Raw genomic sequence first — 17,157 nt, 5'->3', positions numbered from 1 at the left:
CAAACTACTTTCTGTGAGATTGAAATGTATGAGAAATGCCTTGACGTCTGGTATTCAACCATCAGAATTAAACATTCAAGAGTTAGGAAACTAGGAAGTGAATGCCTTCACCGGGCACATTACCTCAGAGAACAAAAATATCAAGTTCACACGTGAGGATGTCAAAGACAGTAAGTTGCCTTTTTTAGACTGTGATGTCCACATTGGAGAAAACAGGGGCCTCCATGTTGGGGTTTACCGAAAACCGGTCAATACCAACTTTTTGACTCACACCACCCACTGGAACACAAACTGGGCGTTATCAGAACCCTACAACACAGAGCTGATAATGTTCCTACCAGCCCACAGGCCAAAGAGAAAGAGCATAGGCATTTGAGGGAAACCCTCAAAACCTGTGGTTACCCCGGCTGGTCGTTTGTGAAAAGTGCATCTGGTTCCAGACATAACAAAAACAGAGTGGATGAGGAGGAAAAAGGTGACAGACGCAAAAATATTGTCATTCCATATGTATCAGGTCTATCTAAGAAACTCAGTAGATGTTTTAACCAACACAACATCCCAGTACACTTCAAACCAGGCAACACTCTGAGACAGAGACTGGTGCATCCTAAAGACCGGACATCCCACACCCACAAAAACAATCTGGTGTATGCTATCCAGTGTAATGATGCATACACTGATTGATATATTGTGGAAACAAGCCGACGCATGGCACAGCATAGACGGGCAAACTCTTCAAGCCAAGACTCAGTTGTCTACCTGCACCTCAGGGAGAAACAGCACTTTATTGAGAACAAAAATGTACAGATTCTGGACAGGTACATGGTACGAAAGAGGAGTGAGGGAAGCCATCTATGTCAAGGTTGAAAAACCATCCCAGAACAGAGGATGTGGTCTGCGACACCACCTGTCCTCCACATACAACGCTGTCCTTTCAACCAGTCCTAAAAAACTCTGCAATTTAGCCTCTAACAAATGAGTTAGACACGTTCTGGTCACAGATGCTACTTTGTGCAATTTGAATGCTTACTCGAGGGATTCCGACTATTTTGGAATGGTAGTAGTCGAACCACAGCGATCGTTCTGCCACACAATACCTCCATTCTAACGAGAGGAAATTGCACTTCAACGACTGACCGTTATGATTGCTCGTTTGCATTAAAACAATTGTTTTTCTCACAACGATAGGGCAAAACCATCCTTGCCCAGGCACACCCTCCTGGATTTGGAGTATGAATATTTGAGGTTTTGGTACCAGCCGCTGGACTAGATCTGACCAATCTAAGTCTATGAGCACGAACTGATGAAGCGGCAAAATCGTCTTCTAAAACAAACCAAACAGTCCAGTTGCGATCAATTGAATGCCCTGAGATGACAACGACCTGGATGAATGAGAACCTTCATTGACAACTCGGAAACTTGTGACCAATAGAAAGTGGCTAAAAAGAGTCCTGTCTGTTGGGTGGTTGAACTGACCCTAACAGGTAGTTTAAGGAGCTTGGTCATCCAGGAAGAGCACCAAGAAAAGCCAGTTGTACCTGGTGAGGTGTTCCGGGTAAGCCTAATCACGAGGAGGCTCGAGGATAGACCTAGGACCTTGGAACACCTCCGTATCACCCAATAGGAACTGGAGGAGGTGAGCAGAGGCTGGGAAGTCTAAGCTTCCCTGGATGGATAGAATCGGGCATGGCATAAAAATACCATAAACATTTTTTATTGTTATGAACTTGGGCAAAACAAAAAACAACGCATCTTTGTAAATCTTTGTCTACTTTCTATGTAAACATGTCCCCTGTAAATGATCACGTGTACATTTGTAGGTCACTAGTGTGGGCTAGAAGAGAGCAAAAACGACAGCCTTTCACTGCAGCCATGTGCCAGGTTTGTATTCGAGCCACCGCGTCCTCATTGGAAATTCCCATTGTGAACTTTCCATGGCATCAGTGCGACTGTTCCTGTGATTCACTGTTCAACATGCAGGAACGGGGCCACGGTTGAAAGAGTTTGGAAACAACCTCCAGCCAACTTTGGCTCTAAGTGAAACATGACAAACTTCTGAGCAGCTGTACAGAGTATATCATTGTCATTGTGCAAATATCTTGCAGAGAAGCCATGCAACAAGTTGCATTTGTCTGTCATTAATTTGAAAATAGTCCTTGCCACAAATTCCAAGAATGAAGTTTGGTTATTAATCAATACAAAACCCAAGTGCCGTAATCACACGGAACTGGCTAATTGGACATTTTGTGTGCATGTAAGAAAGTAGGGGTGAAACTAACGACTATTTTGATAGTCGACTAGTCATCACTTTTAAATTTAGTTTGAGATATTTTTAGGCATGTGCTAACAAACAATAGAGGGAATGAAATATGACTACTTATGACTTGTCAAGTGCGTACACTGCCTTCCACCTGAGTGCAGCTGGGATAGACTCTGTAGTTGCCTGTAGTGCATTCCATTGTTATGTTTTGCATACAATATTTATCGGTACAAGTTTGTTTTTCTTTTTAAAATGTTAAAATTATGCTGTTTTAGGGTGGCCAAGCACCAATTAATTTCAATTCATTTTAATGGGTGATTTTAAAGTACATGTAAAGTGGAAAAACAAGTTGACTCTCTATTGTAGCTAATATCATATATATCTGGTTTATGACACTAAAAGACTTACAAAGTTTGCAAATAATTAGATATGATCAAAATAGTATCAATTTCAGAGAGATTCTCAAGCCATTTTGAGAGATAATGAGTGATGGTTTGTGATGTAGAGTTAGGAACCACAGATCCCTTCCCCATCAACAACAATGTTAATTAAACAGACTTTGTGAGAACCAAAAACAATTCTTTCGGGAAAAATTATGATTCAGAACCTTATATTTTTGAGTCGGAACACAAAGAGAAGGAGTTTTAGAAGCCGAGTGATACACGGATACAGCTTTACTGAAACACTATAGCATCACGTAGCATTGCTAGGTGCTAAACATACAAACTAACCATAATAAACCATAATAAAACAAACACTTAATGTACAATTTCCACTCTCGCAGGGATGCCGACCGACGGGACGCTCACATTATTACGTTTGTATGAAGAATCAATCACAATCTTTGCGAAGGGTTAAAAAAAGTTGCCACAACTAGCGTCTTTTTGTGTCTTTTTGGCCATCTTGGGGGATGTCAAAGTCGACCAGTCTTTCGGTTCATGGCCACATTTGTCTACTAACAGGGGAGAGATGATTGAATTATAATCTAGAATTTACTTTTAGCAAGTTTGACAGGAAGCAGAAGCAGCCGCCGGCTCAGGGTGTCAACAATAGCAGCGTACCAATATGACACTAAAATAGTCCGTCTGCGTTAGCGCTTATAATAACAATATCACTCATTGTTGGTTAATTTTAAGGTCTCGACATGTAAATGGAGTATTGTTGGCGTTTTCTGGATGTAGTCTGGAGGGTTTTATGGGCACAATAAAGGACCCTCGATCTGTTGACTCAATTGTAAGATATTTATTTACAATTTCGAATGCATAACAAAAGCCAAGCATATGTGTTCTTGACTTACAAAAGGATTGTAAAAGATGATAAACAGCACATCTCTTTAAAATGTTGGCATGTTTCTAGTATGACTGATCTGATAATATGGTCAGAGTGCAGACACGTTTCTACACTGTTGTCAATCTACGGAAATTAGCGAAGATATTCGGAGCGGAATATTCAAAATGACAGACTGAATGGTGGCATTTTGTGATGTTTAAACAGTATTTGCACATACTTTGCAAATTGTAAATACAAACCCCGTTTCCATATGAGTTGGGAAAATGTGTTAGATGTAAATATAAACGGAATACAATGATTTTCAAATCATTTTCAACCCATATTCAGTTGAATATGCTACAAAGACAACATATTTGATGTTCAAATTGATAAACATTTTTTTTTTTTGCAAATAATCATTAACTTTAGACTTTGATGCCAGCAACACGTGACAAAGAAGTTGGGAAAGGTGGCAATAAATACTGATAAAGTTGAGGAATGCTCATCAAACATTTATTTGGAACATCCCACAGGTGAACAGGCAAATTGGGAACAGGTGGGTGCCATGATTGGGTATAAAAGTAGATTCCATGAAATGCTCAGTCATTCACAAACAAGGATCGGTCGAGGGTCACCACTTTGTCAACAAATGCGTGAGCAAATTGTTGAACAGTTTAAGAAAAACCTTTCTCAACCAGCTATTGCAAGGAATTTAGGGATTTCACCATCTACGGTCCGTAATATCATCAAAGGGTTCAAAGAATCTGGAGAAATCACTGCACGTAAGCAGCTAAGCCCGTGACCTTCGATCCCTCAGGCTGTACTGCATCAACAAGCGACATCAGTGTGTAAAGGATATCACCACATGGGCTCAGGAACACTTCAGAAACCCACTGTCAGTAACTACAGTTGGTCGCTACATCTGTAAGTGCAAGTTAAAACTCTCCTATGCAAGGCGAAAACCGTTTATCAACAACACCCAGCAACGCCGTCGGCTTCGCTGGGCCTGAGGTCATCTAAGATGGACTCATACAAAGTGGAAAAGTGTTCTGTGGTCTGACGAGTCCACATTTCAAATTGTTTTTGGAAACTGTGGACGTCGTGTCCTCCGGACCAAAGAGGAAAAGAACCATCCGGATTGTTATAGGCGCAAAGTTGAAAAGCCAGCATCTGTGGTGGTATGGGGGTGTATTAGTGCCCAAGACATGGGTAACTTACACATCTGTGAAGGCGCCATTAATGCTGAAAGGTACATACAGGTTTTGGAGCAACATATGTTGCCATCCAAGCAACGTTACCATGGACGCCCCTGCTTATTTCAGCAAGACAATGCCAAGCCACGTGTTACATCAATGTGGCTTCATAGTAAAAGAGTGCGGGTACTAGACTGGCCTGCCTGTAGTCCAGACCTGTCTCCCATTGAAAATGTGTGGCGCATTATGAAGCCTAAAATACCACAACAGAGACCCCCGGACTGTTGAACAACTTAAGCTGTACATCAAGCAAGAATGGGAAAGAATTCCACCTGAGAAGCTTAAAAAATGTGTCTCCTCAGTTCCCAATTGTTTACTGAGTGTTGTTAAAAGAAAAGGCCATGTAACACAGTGGTGAACATGCCCTTTCCCAACTACTTTGGCACGTGTTGCAGCCATGAAATTCTAAGTTAATTATTATTTGCAAAAAAAAAAATAAAGTTTATGAGTTTGAACATCAAATATCTTGTCTTTTAGTGCATTCAATTGAATATGGGTTGAAAAGGATTTGCTATTCCGTTTATATTTACATCTAACACAATTTCCCAACTCATATGGAAACGGGGTTTGTACAATTGGATATGGTTTAATGGATACAATAAAACACAATTACACATATAAAATCAACTTGTTTTTCCACTCTACTGCTACTTTAATGGTATCACAATATTTTTCGAGTTAAGCTGCATCACAGAACCAATTAAAGTTGTAACGCTAGGTACCACTGTAGGTCTTTTGTGTTCATAAAAGATCTTTCAGATTCGATCTGTGTGTTCAGCTCATGAAAGTTCCGAGCAGAAAGTGTTGCGTGTCCATTTTTGTCGAGTGTCTAACCGCACGTGAGGCAAAATGAAACTCAAGTGTGTGAATGATAAATGGAGACAAAAGCTGTTTATCAGGAAACCATATGCCAACAATTACTCGCAGCCCACATCCTTCGAATGCAACGTATGAAGCTTCACACTGGGAGAAGATACATCAGGACTGACAACAACACCGCCGACATCGAGGTATTAACGCTGCAAATTTAATGTGTCTGTGCATGTGTGTACTTTATGTGCGCGCTCGTGGATTTAGGGGCTAGCTGTTGTTTTTATTGGTGTTCTGCTGAAGACCAGGTATCGGGTTAACGAGACCCTCACACTCGCACACAGAGTCTGCCACCACCCAAAGCACTGCCAGCTGCTAAGGCTTCCAATGGCATACACATACACAACATCAATAAAATACTTGCCGTATAAAAAATAAAAAATAAAGTATATCTAACGACTGATCAGAAGAAGGACTAAAATGGATGTCTTTCACATTACGAACAAGTTCCGTTCCTCGGATATGTTATAAGGCAAACTTTAGTGTAAGTCTGAGCTCATGGCAAATATATTAAAAACATTAACTACAATACCGTATTAAAAACAAGTATCTAAAACAAAATGAAACAGTAATAGAAAAGGGATTCATTCCCGTTGTTCCTTTTTTATAATCTCAGGCAATACTTCAGAAAACTCCCTTGCTGCTTTATCATCCCCACCAGTCGCTTCACCTTCAACCTTCAGCAAATGAGCCCTTAATAGCAGATAAACCTTCCCTCACTGACTAATAAACACTTCACTTTCCCTCCATTCTAGGGACGTAACGATGAAACGGTATCAAAGCTAACCGTGGTAAAACTCCGACAGTTAGTATTGCCTTTTAAAGGCCTACTGAAACCCACTACTACCGACCACGCAGTCTGATAGTTTATATATCAATGATGAAATCTTAACATTGCAACACGTGCCAATACGGCCGGGTTAGATTAGTAAAGTGCAATTTTAAATTTCCCGCGAAATATCCTGCTGAAAACGTCTCGGTATGATGACGTTTTCGCGTGACGTCACGGATTGTAGCGGACATTTTGGGACAGCATTGTGGCCAGCTATTAAGTCGTCTGTTTTCATCGATAAATTCCACAGTATTCTGGACATCTGTGTTGGTGAATCTTTTGCAATTTGTTTAATGAACAATGGAGACAGCAAAGAAGAAAGCTGTAGGTGGGAAGCGGTGTATTAGCGGCCGGCTGCAGCAAAACAAACACATTGTTGTTTACATTCCCGAAAGATGACAGTCAAGCTTTACAATTGGCCTGTGGAGAACTGGGACAACAGAGACTCTTACCAGGAGGACTTTGAGTTGGATACGCAGACGCGGTACCGTGAGTACGTACGCAGCTGCGGCTTCCAAACATTTGATCGCTTGCCCGTACGTGCGTGCCGCTATGTGCATGTCACGTACATAACTTTGGGGACTTTGGGGAAATATATGTGCTGTATGAACTTTGGGGAGGTGAACGGTACTTTGGGCTGTGGGATTGAGTGTTTTGTGCGGGTGTTTGATTTGTATTGGCGGGTTATATGGACGGGGGGAGGTGTTTGTTATGCGGGATTAATTTGTGGCATATTAAATATAAGCCTGGTTGTGTTGTGGCTAATAGAGTATATATATGTCTTGTGTTTATTTACTGTTTTAGTCATTCCCAGCTGAATATCAGGTCCCACCCGCCTCTCACAGCATCTTCCCTGTCTGAATCGCTTCCACTGCCCTCTAGTCATTCACTCTCACTTTCCTCATCCACAAATCTTTCATCCTCGCTCAAATTAATGGGGAAATCGTCGCTTTCTCGGTCCGAATTGCTCTCGCTGCTGGTGGCCATGATTGTAAACAATGTGCAGATGTGAGTAACTCCACAACCTGTGACGTCACGCTACTTCCGGTACAGGCAAGGCTTTTTTTATCAGCGACCAAAAGTTGCGAACTTTATCGTCGATGTTCTCGACTAAATCCTTTCAGCAAAAATATGGCAATATCGCGGAATGATCAAGTATGACACATATGACACACCTGCTATCCCCGTTTAAATAAGAAAAACGCATTTCAGTAAGCCTTTAAAATGCCTTACATTTCATCTGAGCACCCATGAAAATATAATACACAGTCAGGCTCCTCTCAGAGGATGCAATACAAGCTCTTCTAGGCCATGTCACGATACACGGTATATATCTCGATATTTTGCCTTAGCCTTGAATGAACACTTGATGCATATAATCACAGCAGTATGATGATTCTATGTGTCTACATTAGAACATTCTTGTTCATACTGCATTAATATATGCTCATTTTAAACTTTCATGCAGAGAGGGAAATCAAAACTAAGTCAATTGACCAAAACTGTATTTATTAAACAGTTATTAAGCAGTGGCACAAACATTCATGTCATTTTAAAACAGAAAGTGCAAGATTGTCAGAGACATTTTAAAACCAGCTATGAGTGCACTTTTGTGCATGATGTCACTAAGATGACATATCAAAACAACACTAAATTAAAGTGCACTTTTTGTACAGAACGCCACTACAATAGTTTAAAAGAAATAAAGTGCACTTTTGTGCATGATGTCACACAAGATATTTTAATAACTGTCAAATTAAAATGAGCTGCATAATAGGAAATCAAATCGCTATGTGGTAGGTTTGCGCGGACGTTATCTCCTTCTGATGTTGACTATTTTTTTCATACGGTGTTGATGTGGAAATGGTTGCCTCGGCATTTTGTTGGTGTGGCACCGAACGGAGATGTTGACATGCGGAGTAAGCACTCTTCATTCTCTAGCGGGTGACTTTTCAAATGATGCTACATATTAGCAGTAATGCTACTTTTTGTAGCAACGCTTTTGGTCCACACTTGACAAATCACGGTTGTCTGTTCGACATATTCCCACTTGAAGCCAAACCACCGCCAGACGATGGACCCCGTGCTGTTTTTCTTGGGAATTCATTCTTCCTTCATTTGATACCAGATTCGCACCTTCTTTCTCTCGTATTACCACTCGCACCACAGCTAACGTTACCCATGCCGCTACCTCTCTGCTCCGAGAGGGCGTATACATATGTGACGTATGTAAGAAGGTGTTTTACGTCACTGTGAGAAGGAGAGACAAGAAAGAGTGGGAAGAGCCTGCAGTGTAATGCCCGCAGCTAAAAGCAACTGCGTGAGAACGTATACTGGAATATCACGATATAGTCATTTTCTATATCGCACAGAGACAAACCCGCGATATATCGAGAATATCGATATATCGCCCAGCCCTAGCTTAACACGTTTTTTTTTTCGTTTTTTTTCTCAAGCTGATCCACCTTCCACTTTGAAAACCACAGGTATTCTTCCATCCGTTCATCCATTTCCTTTACACTCACATTCACACCAATAAACAGTTCAAAATACTGTATTTTCGCACCGGTATATAAGCCGCATCCCCACTAAATTTGAAGGAAAAAAGGGCCCTTAGTTATTTCCAAACGGTGTCTGTAACACGGCAGTAAAACGGCTGATTAAACAAAACAGAAGTCATCGTCATGTACCCACTAACTGCGCAAGCTAGCCCTCAAATCAGCTGAACAGACTCAATAACTCCACGGTGACGCCTTGGTGAATTTATTGAGGAATTTGTGAAACTGAAACAATACAAAAAGAATGCAGTTGTAAGTTAATCATTTTAACACAGATTCTCGTAAACGTGTTTGCATATTAGCTAATGTTAACGACGCTAGCTTGATTACATTACGATAGCATGTACAAATATGCATGAAAACACTCCTACAGACATCACACATGGGCCGGTCTAATAAGTATAAACAGTTTTAGTTATACTGTAAAACTTTCAAACATTGCTTGGAGTTATAAATGAAGAATCCATACAAGTAGACACGCTATGGACGGGTAGAAGACTGAGCGGTAAACACTATCGGTAAATGGAAGGACACTGCAGCACCTGCACTGAGCGAACTCGTCCCAAAGACGGCGCCAAAGCACAAACAATGAAACATTATCAGTGTTTTTCCTATTTTTGTTTTGTTTTCTTTTAACTCTTTTTATTATGGCTGTCAGCAAAAAAAAAAATTCAAAAATTAACCACTCCGTCTTGTAAGCCGCATGGTTCAAACAGTAGGGAAAAAAAGTAGTGGCTTATAGTCCAGAATGTACGATAGTTTCTGTGCATTTTTTGGGAATGCAGTAAAGAAATGGTACCCAAATGCGACACAGAGATGTTTTTTTATCAGAGATTCGAACCATTCTGACTGAGGTCGACATGCTAACAACGAGGCCCCCCTGGAATACATTATACTGCTATGCGTGCATCCTTCACAGCAGGAATGCAGTAGCTGCTGTGCATAGTCACATACTATAAACTATAACTCTTTTGCACTCATGTAGTATAAATCAAGTCATAGTGGTATTTTTTTTACCAGACATCGAACCCAGATTCAAAACATACCTTTCAACGTTTATTTGTTCTCTTTATTGTGTGAGAATTTTATCACAAACCCTGATCCCTTGTGGCTGACGCTATTTATTTTAGTCCCCTGGTTGACGAGCGGCTAGCAGCTAATTACGTGTCTCCATACACAGTGTGGAGCCACATGTGGAGGTGTTCGGGTCTGTGGGACCCGTTTTCATTTTTTTATTAAAAGAAAAATTATACAATTAATTAATTTTTCAAACTGAGACTCACTGACTTTGGCTCATTTTCTGTGAAGAACATATATCAGAATACATATTTAATGACCACACACCATACACGCCCCCTACATATTTCTATTACATATAAGATGTCCGGGTCCACTGGACCTGGGGCTAATAGAAGTGTGGAAATTGATGTTCTGTGTACCACACGCACCCACCCACACACACACACACACACACACACACACACACACACACACACACACGCACAGCAGGCCTAGACAGGAGGAGGACAGAGTGTAGCTACACAGAACATCAGAGGGTCAAATGTGCGAGAAAATGAGAGCAGACAGTGTTGACAAACAATGTTGCAACCTTGTGTGGGAACTGCAGGTGCAGAAACACAAAAGAAGAATCCCTGTGGGATGCAGAAACTGGCAGATAAATTTTTCGTGCAACGTTCATATTGTTGTTACTCAGACAGTGTTTGTGGGTCTGATGGACCCGTTGCATTTTGTGGCTTTTAATGCCTCACAATCAAACACTTTTATGTAAAAATACTGAACAGATGTTTATTGGGATAAGTTATACATCTTATTGTTGTTACTCAGACAGTGTTTGTGGGTCTGATGGACCCGTTGCATTTTGTGGCTTTTAATGCCTCACAATCAAACACTTTTATGTAAAAATACTGAACAGATGTTTATTGGGATAAGGTAAACATCTGTTTAGTATTTTAACATGAAAGTGTTTGATTGTGAGGCATTAAAAGCCACAAAATGCAACGGGTCCATCAGACCCACAAACGCAGGCTGAGTAACAACAATATGAACACTACACAAGGGTTAAGTTGATAATAATCACCTCCGTTACTCAAACTGGAGAAAGAGGCAAAAACATGTTACACACCGAGCGCAAGCTCGAAGCCGGCATGCTAATAGCTAAGATATTTGATAAGCTAGCTTTAAACAACCCCAAGAAATAAGTGCTTTGTTTACCTTAAGAAGTGGAGATGAAAGATATAAACAGGAAATTAACAAAATAAGAGTCCATAGAAAGGATAATATAACAACTGTTGATGTGTCAGCTTTGTCCCAGTAAGTACACAACATGCAAGAGGACCATACATTGGTAGTGTCAAAACCAAGGGTAGTATCAATATATGATCGATACTAAAGCGATTAGGTCGATATTTACATTTTCGCAAAAATACTTTTGTCGTTGTTTTGGCTAATGTTTACTGACTTGGGGAATAATTCCCTGGACACAGCAGGACTTAGAGTGCAAAACCCCCAGAGCATTTAAATGAGTATAATATAGAAGTTTTAATAACTTGTATTTAGTTATTGTGTAGAATTGACTTTGTTTTGCTCAAACAAGCGTGTGTAATAAAAGGAAATAAGGAACTAGATTAAATATTGTGTTGATATTGTAACTGTCAATAGCACTTAAATTTACAGTTAATACATGTAATCGTTATCAGGCGACTCAAGGATGATCGGTATCAGAATCGGTAAACGATATCATGCTTAATTAAATACGCTATTTGTAACATCGTACACATTAATAATATTGTGATTTCATTCAAGCTGGGTAGGAAATCATTGAACATCTTATAATAATAATAATTAGGGGTGTCCGATAATATCGGACTGCCGATATTATCGGCCGATAAATGCTTTAAAATGTAATATTGGAAATTATCGGTGTCGGTTTCAAAATTATCGGTGTCGGTTTCAAAAAGTAAAATGTATGACTTTTTAAAATTCCGCTGTGTACAGGGACGTAGGGAGAAGTACAGAGCACCAATAAACCTTAAAGGCACTGACTTTACGTGCCGGCCCAGTCACATAATATCTACGGATTTTCTTGGTCAACAGCCATACAGGTCACACTGAGGGTGACCGTAAAAACAACTTTAACACTGTTACAAATATGCGCCACACTGTGAACCCACACCAAACAAGAATGACAAACACATTTTGGGAGAACATCCGCACCGTAACACAACATAAACACAACAGAACAAATACCCAGAACCCCTTGCAGCACTAACTCTTCCGGGACACTACAATATACACCCCCCGCTACACTGCCTCTTATCCTGCTAAACACAACTGGGATAGGCTCCAGCTTTTGATCCTACAGAGCAGAGGTGTGCAAAGTGCGGCTCAGGGGCCATTTGCAGCCCACAGCTATTTTGTTTAGTAGGCACATTAAAATAAACATTAATATAAGGAGAAATGTAACGATAAAAAGTTTCAATGTTGACTCTAATAACACAAAGCTAAGGCTTTAAAGCTGTTATTGCTCAAAAAAAAAAAAATGCATCAAAGTCAGTGTTGTTATGAATTATTGACCCATTGAAGTCTCCAATTATTTCATATCAAGTATTCTACTTTGAAAATGTTTTATGGAAAATATTGCATGTTTTGTGTTTGCTATAAAAACTCAAAGTTTTCCATGACAAAAAGAGAATAAAACAAATAATAAAAACTTCAACCTACAGATAGACGTTGAAGTTGATCTAGAGCAGGGGTGTCAAACTCATTTTAGATCGGGGGCCACATGGAGAAAAATCTACTCCCAAGTGGGCACGATAACTTAAAAATAAAGACAACTTCAGATTGTTTTCTTTGTTTGAAAATAGAACAAGAACATGCTGAACATTTACAAATCATAATGTTGTTGGGGTTTTTTTACACTTACATGTTGCGGTTAATAGTATTCTATCTTTATTTTCTAAATACATTTTGTGATAATGTTCGTCAATCAACTCATTGGTGTTAATTTTTAATCTATCAAGATAGAAAATTATGTAAAAATGAAATTACAGGATGTTATTTATGTAGTTTGCTCATTTCCTTCGACTGATGCACTAACATCATGTGGTTTATTTTGTACATATGCAGCATCATCTACAAAGATACAAATAATTGCTGTTGCGACATCTAGTGGACACATTTAGAACAGCAGTTTCTTTCATTTTAAAAATTTCAGGTACATTTTTATACTTAGCAAACCCATCCCGCGGGCCGGATAAAACCTGTTCGCGGGCTTGATCCGGCCCTCAGGCCGTACGTTTGACACCGCTGATCTAGAGATTTAAGCGTAATAATGCATGGCTTATTTTTTGACACTTTTATGAGTGGGGCCCTTTTGGACCCCTACTTTTTTTAAACTGTCATTGCTTATGAAATTTAAGGCTGCAATTACTTCAGGGGTAAGATGATGCATATTTTGTGTTTTTGCCATTAAACAAACTGGTTGTTGTTTTTTTAACAAAAAGGGCATAAAACATTTAAAAATACTTTATATTGACACATAGATCTAAAGTTGATCTAGTGATTTAAAGGTTGACATTTTGTTTTTATTAATTGACTTATTTTTTACATTTGTATGACTGAGGCCCCTGGACCAAACTTGAGGGGAGGCCTAAAGGATTAAAAAAAATCTATGTATTGTTTTAGTTTTAAAAATGAAAAATGACAAAATGGCCCCCACATGCTTTCATTTTTCCATCCATCCAACTTTGGACTCCCCTGCTACAGAGCTATTTGGAAAATGAAGCCATGGATGGAATTTATGCCGTTTTAAGGTAGTACAAAAAGCTTTGTACTGTACTGAAATGTTCCACATTTTATTTAAGGGCTGAACTTCTAAATGTCAACTTACCCTTTTTGGACACTTTGATAGGACCCATGAAGGAAGAAAGGAGATGTAAAGATGAATACTGCCCTCCAGTGGTCAGGAACCGTCTTTACATCCCGAGAGAGAGGACATAAGAAAAATAAAATATAAAAATGTTTGTCAATGCAAAAAAGTTATTTTTCTTCCTTTGACTAACTCTGGATGACGTCATTTAAGTAAAAAGTACCACAAAAGATTTTTAAAAATACGTCGTTAAAAAAAAAAGAAAAAAAGCGGAAGTCACAGGTGTCGACAATCATGTCGACAAGTGCGTTTTGATTAATGTCACCGCCACCCCCGTGGAAAAGGCCACGTGATAATTACATTACTAAACTTTTTATTATTTCATAATTACGTACCGAGGCTCTGACAAGTTGAGAGAAATCGAAAGAAAGGAGTGAAGAAGGGACAACAAGTGAGTGTTGAGAAATGGTGGACAAAGCAGTTAGCAGTCATTCTGTTTAATGACCAGCAGAGGGCGACTCCTCTACTTGAGAAAATTGTCTTTCCCCTTTAAAGCAGAAACAATAATGTAAACATGCTGCACATTTTGTTTGGACCAAACAAATAAATATTAGGCAATGTCAAGAAAATACAGTAATAAAACAATTTTTTGTCATTTTGTATTTGTTTGAGCACAAATAAAGCACAATATAATTTACTGTAAACGTTTTTTGTTAAGCAACATGTCCTGCACATTTATCTGATTAAATATTTAATCAATACAATTATACAAATGTATTCAAACTACCTCAAACATGTTGATTGGGTCAATGTTGTTCAGGCTAAGGAACATTAACCTGTATGACATTGTGATTGTGTATTCAAACTGGTACATTCTTATTTCGCAATACTAAGATATTCATCACTAATGCTATCGCTAATATCGAGCTGGCAACTAGCGCTTATCGCTAGCTGGCAATTAGCGCAGTAATCACTAACTGACAACTAGCGCACACATCGCTATCTAGCAACTAACATGCTAATCGCTAGCTGGCAACTAGGGTGCTAGTAGGTAACTGGCAACTAGCATGCTAATCGCTAGCTGGTGACTCACGCGTAAATCTCTATGCTACAAATAGCACACTAACCACTAACTGACAACTAACACGCAAATCACTAGATGGTAACTAGTACACTAATCACTAGCTGACAACTAGCACTCTTATCACTAGCTGGTAACTAGTGCAATAATCACTAGCTGACAACTAGCACACTTATCACTAGCTAGTAACTAGTGCAATAATCACTAGCTGACAACTAGCACACTAATCACTAGCTGGTAAATAGTGCACTCATCACTACCTGACAACCAGCACACTAATCACTAGCTGGTAACTTGTGCACTAATCACTAGCTGACATCTAGCACACTAATCACTAGCTGGTAACTTGTGCACTTATCACTAGCTGACAACTAGCGCACTAATCACTAGCTAGTAACTAGTGCACTAATAACTAGCTGGCATTTAGCGCACTAATCACTAGCTGACAATTAGCACATTGACCACTAGCTGGTAACTAGTGCACTAATCACTAGCTGACAAATAGCACTCCAATCACTAGCTGGAAACTAGTGCACTAATCACTAGCTGACAACCAGCACACTAATCACTAGCATGCTAATCGCTAGCTGGTGACTCACGCGTAAATCTCTATGCTACAAATAGCACACAAACCACTAACTGACAACTAACACGCAAATCACTAGATGGTAACTAGTACACTAATCACTAGCTGACAACTAGCACTCTTATCACTAGCTGGTAACTAGTGCAATAATCACTAGCTGACAACTAGCACACTTATCACTAGCTAGTAACTAGTGCAATAATCACTAGCTGACAACTAGCACACTAATCACTAGCTGGTAAATAGTGCACTCATCACTACCTGACAACCAGCACACTAATCACTAGCTGGTAACTTGTGCACTAATCACTAGCTGACATCCAGTACACTAATCACTAGCTGGTAACTTGTGCACTTATCACTAGCTGACAACTAGCGCACTAATCACTAGCTAGTAACTAGTGCACTAATCACTAGCTGGCATTTAGCGCACTAATCACTAGCTGACAATTAGCACATTGATCACTAGCTGTTAACTAGTGCACTAATCACTAGCTGACAAATAGCACGCCAATCACTAGCTGGAAACTAGTGCAATAATCACTAGCTGACAACCAGCACACTAATCACTAGCTGGTAACTAGCACACTAATCACTAGCTGACAACTAGCGCACTAATCACTAGCTGGTAACTAGCACACTAATCACTAGCTGGTAACTAGCACACTAATCACTAGTTGACCACTGGGACACTAATCACTAGCTGATAACTAGTGAACTAATCACTAAATGACAACTAGCACACTAACCACTAGCTGGTAACTTGTGCACTAATCACTAGCTGACAACTAGCACACTAATCACTAGCTGGTAACTTGTGCACTAATCACTAGCTGACAACTAGCGCACTAATCACTAGCTAGTAACTAGTGCACTAATCACTAGCTGACATTTAGCGCACTAATCACTAGCTGACAATTAGCACATTGATCACTAGCTGGTAACTAGCGCACTAATCACTAGCTGATGACTAACATGCTAATCACTAGCTGGTAACTAGCGCACTAATCACTAGCTGACAAATAGCACACTAATCACTAGCTGGAAACTAGTGCACTAATCACTAGCTGACAACTAGCACACTAATCACTAGATGGTAACTCGTGCACTGATGACTAGCTGACAACTAGCGCACTAATCACTAGCTGGTAACTAGTGCACTAATCACTAGCTGGTAACTAGTGCACTAATCACTAGCTGGTAACTAGCGCATTAATCACTAGCTGACAACTAGCACACTAATAACTAGCAAGTAACTAGCGCACTAATCACTAGCTGACAACTAGCACACTAATCACTAGCTGGTAACTAGCACACTAATCACTAGCTGACCACTAGCACACTAATCACTAGCTGTCAACTAGTGCGCTAATCACTACCTGGCAACTAGTGCGCTAATCACTAGCTGACAATTTGAGCGCTAATAGCTAGCTGGCAACAACAGCGCTAATCACTAGCTGGTATCTAAAGCGCTAATCACTAGCTGACAAGTAGAGCGCTAAAAGCTAGCTGACAACTAGTGTGCTAATCGCACACTGTTGCATCATCCAGATCCTCTAC

The sequence above is a fragment of the Entelurus aequoreus genome, linkage group LG01 (assembly GCF_033978785.1).
Source record: "Entelurus aequoreus isolate RoL-2023_Sb linkage group LG01, RoL_Eaeq_v1.1, whole genome shotgun sequence".
In the NCBI taxonomy this organism is placed as follows: Eukaryota; Metazoa; Chordata; class Actinopteri; order Syngnathiformes; family Syngnathidae; genus Entelurus; species Entelurus aequoreus.
This window is presented reverse-complemented; position numbering follows the sequence as displayed.